Raw genomic sequence first — 12,532 nt, 5'->3', positions numbered from 1 at the left:
TCCGGTGTGAGGGACCTGAGCCTCATCCTGGTGGAGGAGTTGCTCTCTTCATCAAAGACTCTATTCCTCACTCTCCATGCACTAACCTCACTCCCCCACACCCCCAGGGATACCTCTGGCTACGGCTTCCCCTCCACTCCACCTCATGTTTGTATGTGCACTGTACCGTCCACCAAACAGTAATGACTCCATTTACACCTCACTATCCGAAAACATGGACAAACTTCTATCCTCTCATCTGAATTCTCTTTTCCTCATATGTGGTGACTTCAATTGTCATCATGCCAGTTGGCTCGGTGTGGGTACCTCTCTCACCTGTCGTGGCACCTCAGCAAAAGCTTTCTGCGACTCATTGGGACTGACTCAATCGGTCAACTTCCCTACCCGGATCTCAACCAATGGGACTCCATCTCTTCTGGATCTGATTTTGACAAATTTCCCTGACAACATCTGCTGCTCTTCCTTCACTCCAATCAGTTCTTCTGACCACGTCCTTGTCAAAGTGGACATCTCTCTGGCTGTTATCAGAGAACCACCTCACCGCCGTCAAGTCTGGCATTTCACTCAAGTTGACTGGCAGGGTCTCCAAGCAGCCCTCAAACTTATGGACTGGTCTCCTATCTCTACTTTCTCCAACATCAACTCTTCCTGGGAATTCTTTCAAAGAAACTTGCTCTCCCTCATGCGCAGATTTATCCCCTCTCGTCTTCAGTTGGCCTACCCTTCCTCCCACCCATGGTTCACTGAAGCTTGTGGTAAGGCAGAGGTCCTGAAACAACTTGCCTTTGCCTCATGGAAAGCTAACCCAACTGAGGGGAATCTCAGTTCCTTCCGTAAAGCTCGGAACAAGTGTGTATCTTCCCTCAGGAGAGCCAGAAAACAAAATCTTTCTCATCTCCAGTCTGAATTCTCGAACCTCTCTCCCTCCTCCAAATCTTGGTGGCATATAATCAAATCTGTTTTTGTTGTATGTCCCCCCCTCCATCCCCTCCCTTATCTCAAATGGCCACACTGCTACCACCACACGTGAAAAAGCTGAATGCCTAAACTCGATGTTTGCATTGAAATCTTGTGTCCAAAACCCATCGCTTTCTGAACCCACCTTACCCAGTAATGCCCAACTGTCCCTGGACTCTGTGTCCTTTTCTTCTGACAAAGTGGAGAGCTTGCTGTCAAACCTCGACTCGATTCTGCAACCGGTCCAGATGGCATCAGCCCACGTGTCCTAAAAACTTGCTCCTCTGCTCTTGCTCACGCTATCTCTGTTCTATTCACCCTCTCATTTGCTCAAGGTCATCTGCCATCTGCTTGAAAATCAGCAAACATCACCTCTTTCATGAGTTTCGACATGGAAAACAAACAAAGAAACAAAAATGGTATCTGGCGTTGCTCGACTACACCGCGTCCCTCCTCCCACCCCACCCCCTCCATCCTCTCACTCATCCCAACCTTTCCCCTTCCGATCCTGCCTCCCTTCCTTACCCCCTGCCTCCTTCCACCCCACCCCCTCCCTCTGGACTCCCACTCCTTCCCCACGTGAGGTGGTGGTTTGCATGTTTGCAAGTTATGAATTTCTTATTGCATGTTTGTGACAAACATCTTACTCGCTTTCGTATGGAAGATAACCACTCCAAGCTTGTAATGAACATAAATAACATCCTAAATTAAAGCAGATCACACACACATAGGAATCAATGTGATCTCTTGTGGACAAAAAATGCAATAGCTGCACCATACGTACTGCATAACAACACAGGCCACGCACTTTGATCCATCGACCAGTTATTACAAAGGAGAATAGGATGTATTTTCCGGTACGTTTATCAGTGACAGTGCGTGCAAAAATACGGGATAGCAGAAGTGACACACACACACCGACACACATGCACACCGACACGCACGCACCGCACGCACCGACAGGCGCGCACAACGACACCGACAGGCGCGCACAACGACACCGACAGGCGCGCACACCGACAGGCGCGCACACCGACACCGACAGATGCACACATACACACACACACACACACACACACACACACACACTTATTATTGAAGACCTGTCTTCACTGACAAGCAGAGACACAGACAACCCTTGCTCCTTCACATACTTGCTCCAGTAAAGGTACTCCAGCAGGATCTGAGAAGTTATTAAAGTTCAAAAGGTCAATAATGTATTACAAATAGAAAGATCACCTCCTTCCACCTTTTTTCTTGTTTTGTGAATTTGCATTTTCATCTTGGCAACCAAAAAGTTAGCCAAAGCAGTTTCAGATTGAAGGACAGAGAACATAGGATAACAACAAATAAATTTCACAGAAGAAAAGGAAAGATCCATTTTCAAAATAGCCATGAAGCAACTTAAACAGAGGAACAAGTCTTGTGCACCCGAACATATGCATGATAAAGCATTTTACAATTCTTCAGAAATGATGTTTGAGAATTTGTGCAACATTTGGAAGAATCCAATGTGCCAATCTCCATTGCATGTCATTTGTAAGCTTAGAAATTGGAGCTGTATGCAGAGTTCACCATTCAGGAGTAACAGGAGAAGAAGCTGACAGATGCTGTTTTCATTCAACACCAAAAGGGCCTTTTACACAATCGACAAATAACAAAACGAATGCAAAAGTCATGTGAAGTCTCCTTCTCAATTCAGTTGAAAGTTACAGATTTGCTGTGACTAGTCAAAGGTAAAACGGGGAAACAGCATTGGTTGAGCAAACACACAGACTCAAAAAGGCTCCTGAATTGTATTCCAAGATTATTTAATCCCCTTAGGATTCAACAAAAAAGATGTGGCCAATAATCCGAATGGATCTGAAACCCGAGAGGGCAGTAATTTAATGACCAGACTTCCATCTTTCTCCATGAAAGTTCATCAAATTATGGACAGAAAGAAAATGTGACCCCACAAAGGACTGCACAGAAGTCTTGGAAGAAGGAATGGCTGCAAAAAGGTGGTTGTAGAAAATTGATTTGTTTCGAAACATTGAGGCGATGAAGGAACTGGTTTCACGATGGACGCAGTGATAAAGCCTGCCAGGTGTTGATCACACTCTGCATGTACAGAGGCAGTAATGACATCAATCTCAGGGAGATTGAGTAAAAACAGCTCATGACCATCCAGTGCCTTCAGAAAGTATTCAGACCCCTTGACTTTTTCACATTTTGTTGTGTTATAGTCTGAAATGATAATTGATCAAATTTAATTTTTTTGTCACTGACACACACAAAATACCCCATAATGACAAACTGAAAACATATTTTTAGAAATTTTTACAAATTCATTCAAAATGAAAGACCAATATCTAATTTACATAAAGCATTCTTCTCCCTGAGTCAATACTTTGTCAAAGTTCCTTTGGCAGCGATTACGGCTTTGAGTTGTCTTGGATTGTACCTTTACAAATTATTCCTTGATCGCCGTCAGTTGATTGTCAAGCTTGGCCAGCCATTTCGTGAAAGACTGGTCCAAACTTATACCACGGCCGTGTCCAAAAAAGGGTGGATATATTTGGACCATTGTAGTCGTCGACCCTTCCAGGATTGTGCCCAATAGCCAAAGAGACTGCTTAGGCAGCACCAACGCTCTGCACAGAGTGTGGTCCACATGGTTGGATGGATGGATTGGAGTTGTGCAGTAGTTGTAGTGAGACTGGTGTTGGTTTGGTGGTTGGGGTGTTGGCTTGGGATCCTAGGGTCCTGAGTTCAAGCCCCGTTGGTCGCTGAATTAATACACCAGAGGTTGACTAAGCCTGTCATCCTTCTGAGGTCGGCGAAATGAGTACCAGTGTGTACTGTTGGAGGGGCACTGCATCAGCGACAGTCACGCTTCCCAGAAGTGATAGCTACCCCGGCAGCTAAGCTGCCATATGCAAAAGGAAGAAGTAGTAGTTATAGTCTTTCTTGGAGTTGGGAATGTCATGCTGAAGTGTTGGAGGGGTTTTATGTAAAGCCATTTGGAGTGATCTTGTTTTGAAAACCATCAGACCTCTCTCCAGTGCCTTCAGAAGATATTCACGCCCATCGACTTTTGTCACATTTTATTGTTACTCTGAATTTAAAAAAGGGTTACATCAAAAAATTTTTGTCACAGATCCCCACAGAATTCCCCATCATGACAATGTGAAAACATGTTTTTCGAAATTTAAACGAATTAATTAAAAATGAAAAGCTGAAATGTCTTGAGTCAATCAGTATTCAACCCTCTGCTGTGGCACTCCAAATTGACCTCAGGTGCATCCAATTTCCTTTGATCATCCTTGAGATGTCTCTATAAATTGATTGGACATCATCTAGAAAGAAATTCCCCTTTCTTTATGAGGTCTCACAGTTTGAAAGAAACACCCCTTTCTTTATGAGGTCCCACAGTTGACGGTGCATGTCAGAGCAGAAACTCCACCATGAAGTCCAAGGAACTGTCCGTAGAACTCCGAGATAAAATTGTGAGGAGGCATCTATCTGGGGGAAGGGTATAAAACATTTTCTTGAGTGTTGAAAGTTCCCAAGAGCACAGTGAGCTCCATCATTAGGAAATTGAAAGAATATGGAATGACCCAGAGTCTTCCTAGAACTGGCTGTCCAACCAAGCGAGCGACTTATCACGTACAGTCTGTGGCTGCTGGTTGCATCATTTCCTGGGGGTGCGGCTGTGCTGCTGATGCAGTGCCCTCTATTACCAGTGCAATGATACTCATTTTGCCATTCCTGGAAGGATGATGGCCTGAAAGGATGACCCCCACCTGGTGTGAACTTGATGGCTGACAGACTCAAACTTGATGGCTCAAACTCAAGACCTGAAGACCCTAAGATCTTAAGCCAGCCACCTTACTCATTAAGCCAACACCAGGCTTCAGAGGACTTTTTTCTTCGTTGATGTATATTCCTTCTACCTTTGATCCTCTCTCTCAATTCTGCAACAGACTTTAAGTCTGCTTCCTGCCAACCTTTGGGAGTGTTTGCAGAAAATTTGGGAAAGTGAAAGAAAACCAAGTTGTTTTTTTTCTTCTTTCCTTTTCAGCCATCCCCTCTGTAAATGCCGTGCTGGCACAATTTGAGTGATCTTCATCCTGCTTTGAGTATGTTCCTGAAACCTCACCTTAAGTGAGAGATATGATATTGTTGCGGATTTGGAAGCCTTTTGCACAGACAGACAGACAGCAGTCCCCATAGCTCAGTTATCTCGATAAGTATGTGTTTGTAGTTGGGGCCCCATCCCCTATGTCTAACTGAAATGACGTGTGTGCACCGCGGGTTTCTTTTATAGTTAGGTTTTTTTATATCTTGAAGCCGCACAACGCCAACAAATCTCCTTCGTTCTTCACTCATCGCCTCAGCTCCGACTCCACCCCTTGTCCAATCAGGAAGCTCATCACCTCGGGGCCGGCTCCACCTTACCCAGATGCAGTGTTCAGCCCGACCAATGAGGGGAGGCCACTGGTCGCCCGAGAACCACTCGTCCAATCAGGAGGTGAGTGGGAGGGGAAGAAATCCCTTGGACCTGGCAAGAAGAGTAGAGTGGTTGTCAAGACCAGAGTACGGCAGTCATCGTGGCAATTGGCTTGGGCTTGGTCTTGATCATGGTCTGCGGTCCTTTGCGGTGGATCCACGTGGTGGTGGTGGTGATCAAGCAGCCAGGGTCGTAGGCCCGTGGACTTCGGGTTGTGGGTCCGAGACCACCGTGTTGGGTTGGAGTCCGGTGTGACCGCACGAGGCGGAGAGGTACTCGTCAAGGCCCTGTTCCCCAGCTCGCCTTTCCTTCCTGGTCTGAGGGACTGTATAACGACCCCACCGGGTCCAGTGTGTGCATGTGCCTGTGCGTGCATGCGTGCGTCTGTCCGTGGGCCCCATCTGAAAGTAGAAACTGTTAAGTGCCTTTGTTCCTTGTAAATTGCATTTCTCTATTCGGTTGTAACTCTGTTCTTTGTCTCCCTTCCCGATTATCGCCCCCATTACAAATAACCCCCCCCAATTGTTAAATGTTCCAGTTTGTTGCCTGTCGTTTCTTCCATTGGCCCTGCATGGTGCATATTGGGAATTAGGGAGGCCGTGTGCCGTAAGTTGTTGTTTGGACGTACGGACTCTGGTAATTGCACTCGGTTACACCGGACCGAGGTCGCTGGAGCGACCCGGTTCGACGGATTCAGTCGAGGGTGTAACTTTCCTGGTAACTTGATGACGTGGGTACTTAGGTGTATTGAAATTAGGCAATTAACCCTACCCCACGCTGTCAAAATATTGGCGACCACGGTCCGCTAAGGGACCCGTGACCTTTCGGACTTATCCGAAAGTCACGACTTCAATTCCGGGGTGTTCGGTGGAGATGACCCTACTGATTCCCTTGGTGGTCGTTTATTGCCGCCAAACTCCGGCCCACAACAAATTGATTCAAACCCCTCCGCCTCCACAAAATTAACGGATTCGAATTGGATGTTCGCAGCTCACCCACCCCCCACCCCCCTGTTCCCTCCAAATTACGAGCATTTTAAATTGTTCTCAGACGCATCATGGCGGGCAAAGATGAGCTGGCTCAGGTGAGTTTCGAAGTTGGTTAAGGGGAATCCATGGTCCAGGATGACACCCCCCATGCAGGAAGGCATTTCCCCTAAGCCAAACCCAGAAGGGGTATTGGGAGTGGCAGGGGCGGCGAATGACGCCCCCCTCTCCGTCAAATTCCCCCCTCGACCCCTGGCGGATCCGTGCCCGACCGAGGCGAATCGGCTTAATCAGGGTCGTTTGACATGAACTGGTTGGGGGAAATGTTAATGGAAATGAGAAGAGATGCGCAACGAATGCAAAGCCAAATGGATGCGAATGTGCAATGGGTGGAAAACAAAATGGACGCGCACGCGTGCAATGCGCAAGCAATGGAAAACAAAATGGATGCAAAAGTGCAAACACTGAGGGGTGAAATGCAGAGTATGGGGTTGAACCTGCAGATGAGTATGAAGGAGGTGAAAGGCATAATGGCGGCACCATGTGGCGGAACGAACGGACCGAGGGGGAGTGTGAAATGTGTTCGGTCTGTGTTTGAGATGGTTGAGGTCGGGGTAACGAGCGATGCCACTGTACTTAATGGGGGAAACATGCAGGGTGAGATATGAGGGGATAACAGAGATAATAAAAGAGGTAAAAGGGATGACAGACTCAGAAATCAAATGAGGGGGACGAATTGCATGAAACTAAAGACCAGCACACATAGGTAGAGATAGGAGGGGACAATGCGGTTGAGCATGGGGAATGTTTCGTGACCCAGTGCGAGCATCAGGATCGCCTCCCTCAGGAACAGAGGGGGAGGATGAGCTCCCCTCAAAGTGGACTGCAGCCAGGTAAGTCCGGTCGGGCCATGTGAGGTCGAGCGGGTGCATGATGTGAACGGGTACATGCAGAGTTTGGGGGGGGGTTAGAGGCCTCGGGACCCCTTGTGGTAACATGAATCCCCGATGTGAATTTCCCGGTGTGCGTGTCAAGGTGTGCGAGTGGTGTGAGTAACATGGCGTGCGTGTATGGAAATGGATGACAGATGGATCCAGATGGGAGACATAAGTCGCGAGCCAAGAAGTGGAGCTATTTCGGGAACCGCGCCGGTTTCGCGCGACGGCGATTACGAGGTCCGTGGTGCGTCTCACGCACGGCCTGCAAGCGTGCGTCTATGCAATCGCAATTTGTCACGAGAACACTCCATGTGGGATACAAGCCGGCCTCATGGACGGTTAAAATGTAGGCGAGTGTCGGGTGAATTTGGAACACGCGGGTTCCCATGTTGGCGCGTGTGCGGGGTATCATGTGCTGCATGCCGTGTGTTCTGTTTGAGGAACGTGCGGAGCGGGTTCCCAGGACGATACTTTCGGGCAGGCCTGCTTGGGAAACTGCGCAGATTCGGTGCTCGGGTGACGTCACTGGGGACCTCGTGGCGTGAGTTGCGGGCTCGCATGGCGGACCCCTCGAAGCAAGCGCAAGTTGCAATGCGCAGGGCGACGACAAGGCCCCAGGTATCGTCTGACGGAAGGGACGAACGAGCGAGTCACAGACCGCCGCCCTGGAGGTGCAAGGTTCGAGTGGCCTTGCTATGAGTACACGGCCCCAGCCAGTATGTAGTGAATATCCTCCCTTGGGCATATGAGCAATTGTTAGTGGGATGGGGTTAGTGTTAGATAGACCGGCCTCATTGGGCAGGAACAGTCCTCATGGGGCCCGTGGAACGAGTTAGAGGGAATGTTAGGTTAGATTTAGAAATGAATTTTGAGAGACACGGACGGACATGGAATGTGTCGGTGGGACGTTGCTTAGCAGTCGAGTTAAAAGGAACGTGCATTAGGATAAGGGATCATGAGGGGCACGAGCTAGTTGGTGTGGACGTAGCTGGAAGTGTGGTGAATTTTTTTTAAAAAGGTGAAAAATGTACAATGAGTGAACGTGGGTCACCGGGCCCGAGTGTGTGAGGAGTGAATGTGGAATGCTTGGTGCGAATGAATGATTGGGGGGAGGAGTGAATCCCACCCAAGGGACCCTGGGGTCAGTGTCATGTTAGTTCTTGGGTTTGATAAATTTACCAAAAGGAGGTTGTTCTCTTGGTGGTGGTGTATGAAGGCATGATACCTTTTGGAGGCATGCAAGAGCTCTTTGACTGGCTGGGAGCATGGCTGTTGAAATTAGCGTATTGAGTCGGGGGCAACCTGAGCACCGAAGTAGTCGGCCAAGGGTCCAAGCGACCGGGTTAGTGTACTGGGCACGGGTGGCCCGTCGGAAACTGGACCCATAGCACTGAGATGCCACGTGGGTACATACGGAGGAGCAGTCGGGAAGGGCATTCCCCGCGTTCAAAGGGAGCAGGTCAGCTCGGAGACAACCTCAGGGCCCGGGGTGCTGTAGTTTGAGTTCGGCAGACGGAAGTCCCTGCCAGTTGAGCCACGCTGCCCAGCCATGAAATTGTGCAAGGGCAGTAAAGAAAATTTGTGGGCAGGGCCCAAATTAATAATGGACAAAAACACAGGCGCCGGGAATCGTGGTTGTTGGAACCGATAGTTTAAAGTGACAGGCGCGTTGAAAAGCCCCAGGGATAGTTTTAAGTTTAATAAATGCAAGGATAGATAGGAGATGTATGCCTTCGCACCATCCATCCCTTCGATCTCCGGAGGCCGCTGGACTTAGTGGGAAGATTGCTGAACTCTGTGGAGGTTATTTTGAGGCTCCATTGGGCCTCGAGGCAGGACACTTGTCTCTCCCTTATTCCCCTCAGGAAGGAGCTTCGGGGTTGGGGGGAGACGAACAGGATAGGTTAGCCAGACAAAGACAGTAAGGGGGTTAGGGACACTTAGAATTAGAAAATAAAATAAAAAGTTGTTTCAATATTGTTTTCTTGTTGCAAACTCAGGGAGTGGGTATGGACAAAGGCAAAAGCGATAGGTTGGGAGGTGGGGGGGGAGACAGTAGGGGAGGTCCGAGCCCATTTCAGAGTGGCCGGCACCACCGCACTCCCTCCACAGAACCTTTCGGACCAGACCAGAGGCCGGCCAGCTTCATGAGCCGACGTGAGAGTGTGCTGTATCTCTGGTCCATGTTTGCCCTGCCTTTGCTTTGACCCCATGCCTGCTCGCCATTGTTGCATTTCCCCTGTGTCACCATCTCAACCATGTGTGCCAGGAGTATCCATCTCCAGTGTTTTGCAAGGACTGCCCTGCAGGCAGCCACACCATGGTGACTGCAGTTGTGCTGCCCATGCGCCAATCTCTGTGTTTTGTGCCAATGACTTTTTCCTTCCACAGATAACAGGTCCTGGGCCATGGTACTGTAAATGGATAAGTGAGAATTGTAAATATTTTGCAACCCACCTCTTTGTGTTAGCGCCGGCAATTGAGTTAAGTTATCCGTCTGAGTCTGATGGTTAAGTTACGCAATGCACGAGGTTATTTATTTTTGGGACATGTCTTCAAATGTCGCACTCAGGGATCTGTAGGTAAAATGTACTTGGGGGGGGAAAAACCTACACCTGCATGGCACACAAAAATTTGCGACTCAAGACGAGTCTCCAGAAGGGTAGGGGGGGTAGTGTTCCGGATTTGGAAGCCTTTTGCACACAAACAGCAGTCCCCATAGTTCACTTATCTCGATAAGTACGTGATTATAGTTGGGGTCCCATCCCCTGTTTCTGACGGGAATTACATGTGTGCTGCGGGTTTCTTTTATAGTCAGGTTTTTTATATCTTGAAGCCGCACAACGCCAACAAATCTTCATTCTTCACTTATCGCCTTAGATCCGACTCTACCTCTTGTTCAATGAGGAAGCTCATCACCTCAGTTCAGGCTCCGCCTGAGCCAGATTGAATGTTCAGCCCGACCAATGAGGAGAGGCCACTGGTCGCCCGAGAACCCTTCGTCCAATCAGGAGGCGAGTGGGAGGGGAATAAATCCCTTGGACCTGACAAGAAGAGGAGAGTGGTTGTCAAGACCAGAATACGGCAGTCATCGTGGCGATTGGCTTGGTCTTGGTCATGGTGGCTTGGTCTCCGTCATGGTCTGCGGTCCTTTGGGGGTGGAACCTCGTAGTGGTGACTAAGCAGCCAGGGTTGTGGGCCCGTGGACTTCGGGTCGTGGGTTCGAGACCCACCGTGTTGGGTTGGAGTCCGGTGTGACCGCACGAGGCGGAGAGGTACTCGTCAAGGGGCCCTGTTCCCCAGCTCGCCTTTCCTTCCTGTTCTGAGGGACCACATAAAGACCCCACGGGGTCGTGTGTGTGTGTGTGCTTGTGTGTGCGCGTGCGTTGTGTGTGTTTGTGTGTCCGCGCGCGTGTGTGTGTTTGTGTGTCCGTGAGCCCCATCTGTAAGTAGAAACTTAAGTGCCTGTGTTCCTTGTAAATTGCATTTCTCATATTCGATTGTAACTCTGCTCTGTGTCTCCCTTCCCGATTATCGCCCGCATTATAAATAACCCCCCCCCCCGAATTGTTAAATGTTCCAGTTCGTTGCCTGTCGTTTCTTTCATTGTCCCAGCACTGTGTTTATTGGGAATTAGGGAGGATGTGTGCCGTAAGTTGTCTTTTGGACTGACGGACTTTGGTAAATCTGCTCGGTTTTACCGGACCGAGGTCTCGAGAGCGACCTGGTTCGACGGAGTCTGTCGAAGGTGTGACTTCCCCGGTAATTTGACTGCATGGGTACTTAGGGATATTGAAATTATATTCGGCAATTAATCCGACCCCACGCCGTCGAAATATTGGCGACCATGGTCCGCGAAGGGACCCGTGACCTTTCGGACTTATCCGAGAGTCACGACCTAAATTCCAGGGTGTTCGGTGGAGACGACCCTACTGCTCCCCCTGGTGGTCTTTTATCGCCACTGAACCCCAGCCCACAACAATATGATGTTCAGACTTGGCATGCTGTGCTTTGTTTACCAAGTGTGCTTTTGCTGCAATCTTTTCTTTGAAGACCATCTTTTACCCTGTAGACCCCTTTGTCCTGACCAATATGGTGGTCTTATCGTGTCTTTCACAGGTGCAAGTAATGTGACACTTAAACGAATGGATGAACCAGCATTTTATTGTACAAACAGATATGAAGTGAAAATTCCAAAATAATCATATTTAACAGCAAAGATATCGTGGCATATTTCTTTAAAGAGAAATCAAAAATCATGAGCAGTCGAAGAAGCGATGTTTTGCCTTATACACCACCCTGGTTAAAATTTGTTATCTGCTTGAAAATAAATTGTGGTTCTCCTGCAGGTTTGGATTAATTTGAAACAACTTTTACTTAATAGTTTTTTTTCTCTCCAAGAAGTGTTTCTGTGATTCAGGATGGGGCAGATAGACAGCATTAGTCTATTATTATTATTATATGGAGATGGTGGAGCCAGGGCCGAATTTAAGGGCAGCGACCCAGGTGACTGCTTGGGGTGTCGGGCTTTGAATGAGCCTGTGATGAAGATATAGCAGGTTTATTTACAAGGAAATTTGGTCTGTCACGCCTGCTCCACCAACACTACTATTCCGATTGACTTGAAATTTGAAGAGGATTTATGTTTCAAGTCACTGAATTAAACCAGCCAATTATTTTTGAAGTCAAATTTGTTTTATGGATTCTGCAAGAATCGTGCTCTGCATGACGTCATCTTGTTTGTGTGTTTTTTTTTTCTCCGCACAGAACTTTCGTGCTTTTCTCTGCAACCGCTTGTCGGATTAAGAGGAAATTTTCACCATTGGAATGACTCGTCATAATTATCTTTACAACATTCTATGAGAGATCATCGGTCACGTGGTGTGGCAGCCATATTGGGAAACGGAAAAAATTGGGCCTCTGTATCTCTGAAACCGCACCAAGGAAAAAAATTTAAACTTTGCACATAGCAAGTAGCCCTCATGGGGAATGAGTGGATTTTTTCATGATGTCATGGGTGCCTTCATCATAACATCATAATTGCAGATGCAGAACGCCACATCCGATCAGTATGAAAAATTTGAGGGTCATCTCAGGATGAAATGGTCCACAGAAAAACGGACCCCGGGTCCGCAACTGTGTGTGTGTGTGTGTGT

General features: G+C 48.2%; 1 protein-coding gene across 1 annotated transcript in view; it reads left to right on the top strand.

Annotated features, from left to right (window-relative positions):
* LOC147021219 (uncharacterized) overlaps positions 1 to 12,532 on the top strand; it is a 98,283-nt gene that overhangs the window by 77,502 nt on the left and 8,249 nt on the right. The window lies entirely within an intron of this gene.

The sequence above is a fragment of the Eptatretus burgeri genome, chromosome 8 (assembly GCF_056783735.1).
Source record: "Eptatretus burgeri isolate ZD-2024b chromosome 8, Ebu_testis_v1, whole genome shotgun sequence".
NCBI classification, from domain to species: Eukaryota; Metazoa; Chordata; class Myxini; order Myxiniformes; family Myxinidae; genus Eptatretus; species Eptatretus burgeri.
The sequence above is the reverse complement of the archived record's forward strand: the minus strand, read 5'-3'. Positions and strand labels throughout refer to the sequence as shown.